Source organism: Macaca thibetana, chromosome 6 (assembly GCF_024542745.1).
Source record: "Macaca thibetana thibetana isolate TM-01 chromosome 6, ASM2454274v1, whole genome shotgun sequence".
NCBI lineage: Eukaryota > Metazoa > Chordata > Mammalia > Primates > Cercopithecidae > Macaca > Macaca thibetana.
This window is the reverse complement of record NC_065583.1, coordinates 61872773-61882176: the sequence shown is the minus strand read 5'-3', so window position 1 is coordinate 61882176 and position 9404 is coordinate 61872773. Positions and strand designations below refer to the sequence as shown.

Below are 9404 nucleotides of genomic sequence, written 5' to 3'. Positions count from 1 at the left end.
CTGGAACAGTTAGGATATGCTTTCTGAATCAATCTCCTAAGATCAATCCAAGTCAACTTCCTTATGATGACCTATTTAGAAAACAGTATAATGCACTTGATTTGGAAAAACAAAAGTGATATCTAAAAGGACACAAATTCATTGTTTAAAAAGGATACAAATTCATTGTTAAGCATGGACTCACAGAGGGCCCAGATGGCCACCTGGTCCTTCCAGAGTCTTTGAAGCTTCCGTTGTTAAAAGCTATGCACTCCACAACTCATCATGGAACAGACAAAATGATCCAAGTTATGGAAAAATATTGTTGGGGTTACTGTGCTAACATTTCTAAAATGGTTCATAACTGCTATTTTGGTTTGTCAAACTCATAATTCTGGGAAAACAATCAAAACTTCAGATAGCATATTTCTACCATAAGATGGGCCATTTGAATATTTAAAGATACATTTTATTCAGTTGCCACTCTCAGTGGGGTACTAGTATGTTCTTGTAATAGTCTGTGTGTTTCCTGGTTGGTAGAGGCTTTCCTGTGTAGGAAAGCTGGTGCTGTAACAGTAGCTAAGAAATTATTGGAAAATGTTTCCTTAAGGGGCATTCCTAGAGAAATCTCTAGCAATAGGGGAACTCATTTTACTGGGCAATTTATAAAGCAATTAAAGAATGTATTGTGAACACAATGGCATTATCATTGTTTCTATCATCCTCAGTCTTCTGGAAAGGTTGAAAGAACAAATGGCATATTAGAACTGAAATTGTCAATGCTAACTGAGTCAACTGTGTTGTCTTGGCCTAAGACACTGCTATTGGCTTTAATGGCAATCAGATCCACTCTGACTAGAAATCGTAAGTTGAGCCCTTAGGAAATAGTCACTGGAAAACCTATATCCCTAATAATAAAAGCTCACACATTCCTTGCTCTCTTAAACTCTGATATGATTAAATGCTCCAAGGCTTTAAGGATTATGCCAAAGTGTATTTTCACTGGGTAAAAAAAAACTTTACATGACCCACCATCTGAGGACAATCAAATACTTCGTGGTCTAGAACATGGAGATTGGGTGTTTTGGAAATAAGATCAGAGTAAGACTGCCCCTGACCCCTGTTGGAAGGGACCATATCAAGTTTTTCTCACCACCCACACTGTAATGAAGGCCTTGAATCCTAGGTCCACATGTTACAATTCAAAAGAGCCCTTTCAGATTCTTGGAGCAGTACTCCTGTTGGAGACTTTAAGGTAAAGCTGACCATGGAAATTTCTCCCTAGAAGTAGATGGCATCTTCAATGTTAACAGCTTTCTCAAGTTCACAGATCAAGACTTCTGTACCATCATGAAAATGTTATGTTTTTGTCTTTTTCCCTCATTTTCTGCTGTCCCAGTGCTTTTTTTTTTCCTACAGGAAAATTCATGAGGCCCTAATCAGTGGATGGCTTTATCTCAAGCTTATGTTCTAGCATAAAACTAGAGCAATTGTTGGGTTTGTGGGATAATGCCAAAAAATCAGGAAACAGTCCCGCTGATGCCAATGCCTCTCTGCATTCTCAATGACAATCACTGTGAGATGCCAAAAGAAGACTGGAAAGCTATCTTTGGTGTTCTAAATATCACTGCTACTTGCTTTCCAGTACTTACTAGAAACAACATTCTATCTTTTATAGTTGATAACCTAATCATTACCAAATATAGAAAACCTATCCAAGTAATGTCTGCAAAATGTATTTTGTGCTACCTGGCATCACACACTCAAGACCTGGGTATTATCCATGTGGGTACAAGTGCTCACAGAAGGCCACTAGATTAAATCCAGTAGGTCTCCCTGCCCCATCCCCGTTTTTTTTTTTTTTTTTTTTAAACTAAATGTGGTTATACATCTTTACAACATTTTAAGAAAGGGCCACAAAAAAGTAAATTTTCCACTGGACTTTGTTCAGGAGATAGGCAGAACAAGGGTGAAAAATTAACCCTTGCTCAAATACAACTAGATGGCCCTCTTTTCCAACCCCTTAAGGACTATATTTGGTCTGCACAGAATTTTGTTCTATCTCCTTCCTGGTTTGGATCTTGCTATTTGGTCTGGCTCACTCCTGCCTTTTAAGTAGCTTCCCCTGAGAGTTCCTGTAATAGCTCCTATGATCAGAAACCAAAGCAGTCAAAAACTGAAATTAGCACGACTCTTGAAATAGATGAAAGATAAATTAGGTTCCATTGAAGACAGATTCCATCGTGGTTCCTGGGGACTCACTCTTGGTGGTAGTGGGGTACTAGTTGTATGGAATTTAAAGCTATTTCATAAATTGAGAGAAATCTTGAAGTTTATAGCCAGTCAGACCTCCCACGGTTTGAGATGGGTAGGAGCCACTCTCTGAAAGGTAAATGATAACATATGTGTTCAACAAAAACACATCATGCAGCTTTATATTTCCTTTTAGCTCAACTTGGGGCCTTATGTTTGGTTTTGAACAAAACTGAATGTTGGACCTATCTTCCTCTGATTTTATTACTACAGAAGCCTTAATTAAAAATATGGTAGATACTATTCTTTCCTTATCCACTGCCACCAAATTAAGGAAATCTTTAAAGAGAAAGGAACATAAAATGTGTTTATGGGAACAACTAACAGTTGGTTTTGCAGATATCCTAAATGGTGGATAGCAAGCTTGGGTTTTCCAAAGTTTTCTTATCTTTATATTTCTCCTGGTAGGTCTCCAGGTTATTATAACTTGTGTGACCAGTATAACAACAAAAATGGATACCTCTTTAAATCAGAACATTTTACAGTGAATGATGGTCCTTAATTACCATGACACCCTGAGCAAAGACTATGACCAATTAGACTCAAATATTGTTGAACTGCCTGTATTGCTGAACTTTGACTTGTTTGATTTGACTTGGTTCATTTCATAAGAAATCTTGTTAAGAAGTACACTTTGGTTTTTTGATATTAAACTCTTGATAGTATTTTAATAGTCCCCCTGGTAACACTGTATCCTCTCAAGTCTTAAATGTTTTGTATTTAGCCATTGAGCATTGAATGATCTTATGATTTTACTTTGACTAGATCAGCAAGAACATAAAGAATTATTCAACTGGTATGACGCTGTGACATGTGAATTCCATACTGAGACCAAAGAAGATGTGTGAATTTCATACCGAGACCAAATAAGTTATTTATGATGGTGACAGAGAGTGGCAACAATGCCCAAAGTTTTGGTTGATATCTCAAAGTTGAGAGGCTGACCAAAAGGAGGGAAATTGTTAAATCAAACCAAAGTCTGCCTTGAGAAAGCCTCCATATTTGCATATTTGAGTTCTTATGTATGAATCACAACCTAACCTAGCACATATACAAACTGAAAACCTCACTTAGGAGAATGTGTCTGTAATAGAGGCTGACTTTCAGCTAATCACAGCAGTCATACTTCAACCACTCACAGTCAGTCAATGATTTAAACGGTGTTCAAATAAGGCAAACACCAAGCTGTAACCAATCCAGCTGTTTCTGAACCTCACTTCTGTTTTCAGGATGTCACTTTCCTTTTTCTCTTCATAAATCTTATCCCACCATGTGGCAGCCCTGCTGCCGCCTGATTCACAAGTCATTTTTGTATTTTTTCTTGCTCACTTAAACTCTGTTAAATTTAATTTGTCTAAAGTTTTTCTTTTAACCCCAAGAGAAAAACAAACAGAGATTTACTAACATGTATATTTCATATATATCTGAGAGAAAACTCAGGGAAAGACTAACTCTCAAAGAGGTAGCTTAGAATGGTGGCTTATGTGGTGTCTTCAACAAAGAACAAAACATATTTAGAGAACTGGCAACATAAAGCGGAAGGACCATGAGTCTCTAGGGGCAGAAAATTGTGAGATGGCAAATCTGTGGGAAACTTATGGTAGATAGAGGCTAGTCCGTAATTTTTTGTTTGTTTGTTTTGTTTTTGAGTTGGAGTTTTGCTCTTGTTGCCCAGGCTAGAGTGCAGTGGTGCGATATTGGCTCACTGCAACCTCCACCTCTCGGGTTCAAGCGATTCTCCTGCCTTAGCCTCCAGAGTAGCTGAGATTACAGGCACCCGCCACCACGACGGACTAATTTTGTATTTTTAATAGAGATGGAGTTTCTCCATGTTGGTCAGGCTAGTCTCGAACATCCTCCCACTTTGGCCTCCCAAAGTGCTGGGATTACAGACGTGAGCCACCATGACTGGCCCCTCATCAGTAAATTTTTTAATGTGGATTCCTTTGGTGCCATCTCCAGGCTGATAAGGATCATCTCTGGTGATCAAACTTTGTTATTCCTGGTAGAAATGGGGAGGAAGGGACACTTGTTTACTTAATGCCCTGCTTTCAGGCAATTAGGAAGAGGGCAGATATTTTGTTTTCGTATCTGCTTCTTCTCAATTGCTCTCCACTCAAAATAATTCTTACATCAAAGTAGTGTATTTTGGGGAGGCAGACTCTGTTGTCATTTACCAAGTTAGGCACAGATCATTTTTGGAAAAGGCCAAGAAGTATATGTTCTGAATTCTAATAAAAATGGAAGAAAATACAATTATTAAAAATCACCTAGAATGTATTTCACATTTTTAATACTTTCTCAGGGATATTATAAAAATGCAGTTGTTCCATTTTTGAAAAATAATATTTGTTGCTATTGCTAAAAGGGAGCGATATTGGCAGTAATAATATCAGTGTTATTTTTCATGAAATGTGAGTACTCTCAGACTAGTTATTAGCAAAGTCAAGCTGATATTCCAGGAACAGATGAAGTAGATACTTCTGGAAATTCAGACTAAAGATAGCTGGAGGAGTTCGTCTTCTGCCTTTCTGGAATACCCAGTCCTCTAGCCCTACCATACTGCCCTCCCTAACTGTGTGGCTTGCAATATTGCTCAAAGCTTAACTTTTATTACAGATACCTCCTCCTCCATGATGCCTTTTCTGATCTTCGCCAGCTGGCTGTTACTTCTCTGTCTCTAGATTCATAGCACTAGAGAGTTATCTATTTGTCTTATGGCATTTACATTCTGCCTTGGTTATGGTATTTGTGTTCTTGTCAAGACTCCCTCTTGCGACCTACATCCCACCCTGAAATCCTTATTTGTCCTGTTGTACTTAGCCGACATGCAGTTGGCATCTAATATTTGTGGTATTGAATTGAATAGGGGGAAAAACCCCAAACCCAATTGGTTTCTTTAAATACTCTCACATAGAGGACAATTTGTAAAAACAAAATGGGCATCCGAAGACAGTCCCCTGAGTGTTTTGTGTTGTGCTGGTGTTAGCATTAATGGGCTCTCCAGGACGCCACTTTATACCCAAGGAAGAATTTAAAGTATGTTATTTCATCACTGCGTTTTTACGAGGCAATGCTAATTTAACTAGCAAAATACTTTGCACTATTTTGATTGCATGAACTGCTTTTTTAGTGTGTTATTTTGGGGTGTGTAAATTTTTGGCAACTGGATTAAACAAACAAAAACGAAGAACGCGATGAAATAGTACGCGATGAAATAAGACCACTTATAAGGCTCATTACCTTTTGACTTTGAGCAACTATCTAATTACCTTAAGTTCAAAGCTAATTATGGAATTCCATGTAATAATGCTTTACATTTGTCTACTGTTCAGAGGTTTACAAAGTGCATTCATCTGCAGAATTCGTTAAACCAATCAACTAGTCAATTAGCAAATGAATCCTTTGACCGAAATTCCTTTAAAACCATTACTAACAAACATGACAAGCTTGATTTGGGGATTCCTAAAATAAATAAGGGAAAGGTCTTGTTCTCCAAAGTCTTTCAGTTGAGTGAGGGGAGACAGAAATATAAACAAGTAAGTGGGCTAAAATGTTGTGATTGACATCTGTACACACCACAGTGGGGTCACAAGGCAGGCAGTAGGGGCTGTTCTTACTAGAAATGTCTAGAGTGAAGTCCTATTCGATTCTTACTAGTGTTACTGTTGTCCGCAGTTGGCAGTTGAGGGATCCAACTCAGAGAAGTAAAGCATTTTTTTCTGAGGTGACCCTACTCTTAAGATTGCTAAAGTGAATTGTCCCACCCTGGAGCATTTCTTGTCTACTCACTCAGTTGCTAGGATATAAATCCTCATGTTCTAGCTGATATGAGAAAGAGAAGAAGGTAATACCAGTGAGCCTGAAATGGGGTATTATGTTTATTCAGAAAGAGCCTGGTTCCCAGAGTAACAAGAAAACAACTTGATTGAAAATGTTACTCATCCAGAAAAGAAGAGAGAAAGGCAGACCCAAAGGCAGGGTTTTGAGCTGGAAACAGTGGCTTTGCTAAGATTTACAGGCCTGTGGGATTTCACAGTTGCATAAAGTATTAAGGAAAGTTATTTGAAAATATTCAAATTACTTTGACATCATTTCCCCCTAGGTAATATGGAAACTCATATTTTGGAGATTGGGCTTCTATTAACACGAACTTTTGAAAGGAATGGGGTTTATAAGCATGACCCACTTCTCCTGCTATCACCACCCCCAGACTCCAATTTAATTTTGTTTTTATTCTGCCCACTAAAAGCCATTCGTTTTTTCATGGGAAAGATGCTTCTTTTTAGTCATACGTTTACTGTGTGCTGCCACATTTCACTAGGTCGGTGGCATATTGATTTGCAAAATGCCTTAAGAAGACATCCATGTGCATCTAGGATAACAATGGCAAAAGCAACTTAGTATTGGTACGTATTTTCTTTGTTCTCCAAAAGAACGCCTAGTATTGGGTGTTAGAATGCAGCATTGCTCAACGATGTGTAATATGAACTAAAATTGCCCAGCAACTGTGATGGGAGGGGATTGGTCTTTATTTTTTTTTTCCTTCTGAATTTCATGTAATTACATGAGAATTGTGAGCTGGAGTGCTAAATTTTATAAATTACTAAATTTTAATACCAACAGTTAGGGAAGCAGGTATCTTAACTCACCTGAAAACAAGTTTCTATTTCTCCAATGGACTAAGCAGCTCCTTAGTTTTCATAACCCCTTATAGGTTAAAAAGCTTTCAGATGATCTCCTCTGACTCTCAAGAACTCCTAGGGGAAGCATAGGAGATATTATCTGCAAAAAAATGTGTTTACACTCATGAAGAAACTGAAGCCCAGGCTAAGGCTCTAGATAACAATAAGAATTAGATTTTTTGTTATCCTTTGAACGAGTGCTGCTTAATTCTCCATATTATATTGCTTCTTTATAGAGAAATGCTCTCATGGTCATAGATGGTCCCTAACCCTGACCTACTCTTTTTCAAACACATGTGATTAGTTTCAAGGGAACCTGAATGAGAAAATGGATAATTCAGTACCAGCCCATCGTGCTTACAAGTAACAGAAATCATGTACCCCAGTGGTACAAGAGTTTGAATTACTTTAATATATAAAGAACAGCACCTAATTAAATTCTAAGCATCAAAAATCATATTTCTTTGACAGGGAACACCTGCATCAGAAGAGTTCCTTTGTATGAGCACAGCTCAGTAGGCATCCTCATTATAACGCTGTATGCAGTTTAAATTGTAGGAAAAGGAAAGGAAGTGCTATTACTAATATAAGCTCATTTTCTCAGGCTGCATGAACTTGGAGTTTTAAAAGGGGTCATATAAATGGCAATAACCCATATTTTTTGGCTTTTGATCCTTCTGGCTATTATAAACCTCCATGTCCTTTCTACCCACCCTGACTGGAGTCCCCAGGGGTGGTCTGTCTGTGCTGGCTAGTTCTATCAACCACCTGTGAATTTCTGATGTTATTTCCCCCCTGCCCTGCTTCTGCCCTCATGTTGATAGGCTGGCTGCCTTCGGAGGGGTGATAGCCTTTGCTCTCAGTCAGTAGCCTCTCCTGGTACCATTTTTGCCTATGCCTCTGATTTCTTTCTTGGAGTTCTTGATGTAAGCTGGGTGGAAGTGGGATAATGCCTTCTTCTCCCTTTGGGGATACACGAGGATCTCAAAGCAAGGTTTTTAGCACATATATATTTTTATTTTTAGATGTACAGCCTTCTCTCTTTTTGGTACTGAGATCTGAGGCCATGAAGGCAGGTATGGTACGGACAAAGCTGGAAAAAAGCTTAAATGCTGTATTAAGACCATCACCTCATCCTCTGTTTGGCTCCTGATGAAAACAGATTTTAGCCTTACTCATTCCATTAGTTAGCCAGAGCGGCGCAGAATCTCAGCACTAAATAGAACCTAGACTCAAACTTGGGCAACCAAAAATGTCATTTTTTTGTGCTCAACCCAGGGCTGACTTTTCCCCCTTCTCTTTTCTGTTCTCTTTCTTGTATTCTTGACTTCTGATTCTTTGATTAATTGAATTTCTTTTATCCTTGGTTCACGAAGTGAAAGCTGCTTTGAAAGCCAAAACTCCTTAGGTCAGATCCATCTCACTGACAGAAGGGAAGGAATGAAGGAAAACCCCCTGAAGCAGTTATCTATTTCCAATTAGAAGAGGGACATTCTACTTCCTTCTAGTGGTGAGTGACATCAAATCAGCTAAAAAAGGATCTCATTACCTACGGATAAGAAATAAGAACTCTGAAACTCAATGATGTTGTACATATACAACAAAACAAATCTAAACTTGGATTAAAAAGCAGTGTTTAAAATTAACCCAGGGAGGCAGAGCTTGCTGAATTTGCATTTGTGGGTGGCAAGTATCTAGAAGCCCTGTTCTTGTTTTACTGTCTGGAGAGAGGTGAATGTCCCCTTTCTGAATTGGAAATCCTAAGAAAATTGCTGAGGAGCCACCCTCTCCCTTTATATTCCGAGCATCTCTTCAAACTACCTCAAGCTCACGAAAATTGCAGAGGATCAGATGCCATCTGACAGTTTGCAAATTATTTGTTGGAAGGTGTTTCTCAACCAAATAATACTTTTATTTTTATTTTTGTTTTGTTTTCAGGTCAGACAGGTAATGTGCCAATGTCGTAACAAGGTTCAAGGGTGGCACATCTCCCACACGTGCTTGAACACCCAGTCATCATGCTCATGAGCTACAAAAGGATCACTCAACCAAGTAACACTTTTAGAAGGCAGAATAATGCAGTAATCTGGGTGCAGGAGACCTGGAATTTCTCTTTTTTATTGACTATGCCACCATCCTTTCAGCGTTAATTCCCTCTACCTCCCTTGGTCTTTTCTTTTGTAAACAGGCTTCATCTACATGATCCCTCGTTCTCTAAAATGCACAGTCTACAATTGTGGAATAGGCCTTCCTACCCAGTGAGTTTCTTCAGACCCCAGTGGAAAGTTTCTAGTTGTGATGGGAGATGTTTTCTCTTACATTTATAGAGCACCTCCTAGGTATCAGGTATTGTGCAAGGCACACTTTACATGTGTCACTTAGTAGTGATGGCGATGATGATGATGATGACAAAAACATTGCCCAGAT

At 38.6% G+C, this 9404-nt stretch overlaps 1 non-coding gene across 1 annotated transcript; it reads right to left on the bottom strand.

Annotated features, from left to right (window-relative positions):
• Positions 1 to 8914: 8914 nt before the first annotated feature.
• On the bottom strand, positions 8915 to 9018 carry LOC126957797 (small nucleolar RNA U13). The gene has a single exon (XR_007726961.1). It is a non-coding gene; the product is annotated as a small nucleolar RNA U13 (small nucleolar RNA).
• Positions 9019 to 9404: the final 386 nt, after the last annotated feature.